The sequence below is a fragment of the Mytilus edulis genome, unplaced genomic scaffold (assembly GCF_963676685.1).
Source record: "Mytilus edulis unplaced genomic scaffold, xbMytEdul2.2 SCAFFOLD_713, whole genome shotgun sequence".
Taxonomy (NCBI): Eukaryota; Metazoa; Mollusca; class Bivalvia; order Mytilida; family Mytilidae; genus Mytilus; species Mytilus edulis.
Window position 1 is genome coordinate 1 of NW_027268981.1, and position 2,801 is coordinate 2,801.

The 2,801-nt window shown below is 34.7% G+C and overlaps 1 long non-coding RNA gene across 1 annotated transcript; it reads left to right on the plus strand.

Moving 5' to 3' along the window:
• Positions 1-967: 967 nt before the first annotated feature.
• Positions 968-2,227, plus strand: LOC139509281 (uncharacterized). The gene is made up of 3 exons (XR_011661683.1): positions 968-1,451; positions 1,753-1,899; positions 2,181-2,227. It is a non-coding gene; the product is annotated as an uncharacterized lncRNA (long non-coding RNA).
• The last annotated feature ends 574 nt before the right edge of the window (positions 2,228-2,801 follow it).

Sequence of the window (2,801 nt, forward strand, 5' to 3'; positions counted from 1 at the left end):
AAGACCAAAGGTTCCTGAATTGGGACAGGCGCACAAACGCGGCGGGGTAAACACATTTCGTGCGATCACAACCCTTCCCTTTTCATCTAGTAAATGTAGAAAAAACAAACCCACAGCAATACACACAGTGAAACGCACTTTAAAATAAATCCAAGTAGGAAACAAAAGAAACTAATCAAAATGACAATGATAATAAATTAACAAAGTACTACTATTTATTAAAATTAACTGGAGCTTATTTGACTAAATACGAGTAAAACTGCCAAATCGATAATTTTGTCCTATAAGGCCAATACGGATTTTTCCGTATTGGCCCGGGTTTAGCAAGCCCAATATTAGCATATTCGATTAGCTCTAGACTAATCGGTTGAAATCCCGATAACTCTAGAGAACTACGGCTAGTGTCGTCTGACAGGAGAAAATGACAACAAAACGATGGAGCAATAGCTCTATAAAAAATATAGATGATGCGATGGATGCGTTAGTTGAAGACTATTTTCACTACGACGATTTATCTAATAGGGAGGCAGAGTACATCAAGAGAAATCTCGCGGATGTCAATGGGAAGGAAATTTGATTCTGGAATAAGTTGATTCAGCGAATTTCAACTTCCAAATGAAATTCTGCAGGACATTGAAAATGCACAGAATCATGAGATTGACGAATCAGACAAAGAAATAGCTCGAGTAGCAAGAGGTTTCGCTCTGTCACTGATGAAGACACTGACTCTTTTCTAGCTTTAAGTGTTAACAAGAACAAAAAAACTAAAAAAAGAGTGACTTGCAGTGATGCTGGATTTTTTCATATCTGTTGGAGAAATGCGTGATTCAGTGGAAATACCTGCCAAAGACTTGGACAGTCTGTTATCAAGATTTTTTCTTGGAGTCCTGAAGAAAAATGGTGACGAATATGAGCCTGACTCTTTATCCTCTATGTTCAACAGCTTGGATTGACATTTGAAGACTCAAAAAGTAGTATAAGGTACGATTATTTTCATGTAGATTATTTGATATCTGTGAGACATGTAACTCCCTTGTCTTGATATAGCATGATAGCCTTTGCATTATTCTGTCAAGCATTATGACTCGAATATTCAGTGCCAATATTTTAATTTTAGCCTTGTGTCATTTTTTTTGGTAAAAACTATATATATCATCTGGGTCAATGTGGTTTTGATGATCTTAAGCTTGTGTACAATGAATATTCCTTGGTTTCTCTTTGCTATAAGTATAAAACATGTACATACAAAAATTACATGTCAGATATTATGCATATCTTTTCTTTAATGTTTCAGTATTAAAAGGATCCTGAGTTCAACCACACAAGACGGGTATTAGAAGCGAAGCGAAAGGCATTAAAGTCATTGGGCAAGGGCAGTAAGCCAAACAGAGCTGAACCTTTGACGACTGGGGAAATCCAAATCTTGAGGGAGAAAGGCGTTATTGGAACACGTAAGTTTAAAAAAATGTTGTATTCCAGCGTGTCAGTCAGTAACTTTTAATTAAACATTTTTCTAACCTTGTGGCAAACAAATTATTTTATCTCCTTGTCGCCCTCTATCCATCCTGATTATTAAATGGTTGTTCTAATAAAAAATGTTTAAAATACACATAAGGTCTTGAACAATGAGAGTGTCTCCAGAGGTCTTTTGCATTTTGATACAGTATTTGTCCTTTAAATACTATTTTAAGTTGGATATTTACATTAAGATACATGTATTTTAGTTAAGTTCTTTTTTTTTTCTTTTTCCAGAAAACCCTGATGCATTACTGAATGCTGTGTTTTTAAATAATGCAACATACTTTGGTCTACGAGGTCGACAAGACCATGTTAACATGACATGGGGAGATGTCAAGTTAAAAGCTACATCTGATGGAAAGGAGTATTTGGAATTTAATGGTGAGATTATGTTATGATTTCCATCATTTAAATAGTTGATATTTTAAATCTTTTAGAAATCACAGAATATATACTTCTGTGGATAATGGATGTACATGTACAACAGTCCTGACAAAAGTTGGTAATTTGTGCTTTAAGGATATTAACCATTGTTTTATATTTATCAAAACAAATCTTATTTACTATGCAATACATGTTTTTTGTTATATAAAAGTGAAAGTTTTGTACAGACAGGAAGGATAATTCTTCTTTAAATATTGACATAAGCATACTTTTTTCAGAAAGAAGCACCAAAACCCGTAGTGGAGCAAAAAGCAGGATTTCCGGGATATTACGCCAAAGATTTTCGGGAAGGAGGAAGTAATTGCCCTATTCATGTTTACAAGGAATACAAACGGCATAGACCTCAAGACACATTAACTGATGAACATAGATTTTATTTGAGGCCTTTAGATAATAAACATGAGGAAATATGGTACACTCGCCAAACCATAGCAAAGATAAATTAGGTAAAATGGTAAAAAATATGGCAGAAAAAGGAGATCTTCAAGGAAGAAAGGTTAATCATTCGGGACGTAAAACTTTTGCTACCACACTACTTCAAAATGGTAGACCTGCCAATGAAGTTGCTCAATTAGGAGGCTGGAAAGGCATTAGTACCTTAACTCATTATTCAGTACCGTCTATTGAACAACAGCAACAAGCTTCTCACACAATGATCTAAGGTCATGTTGCCGAACTCAGATTTACAGACGACATCAGATTCAGAGGAACCTTGTGAACTTTCAAACTCAAATACATTAGTTCATAATAATTTAAATGCAAATGTATCAAATACAAATAATCAAACTGCTAACAAACATGACAACCCAATGGCCATGTTTGCAGGTGCAACTATAACA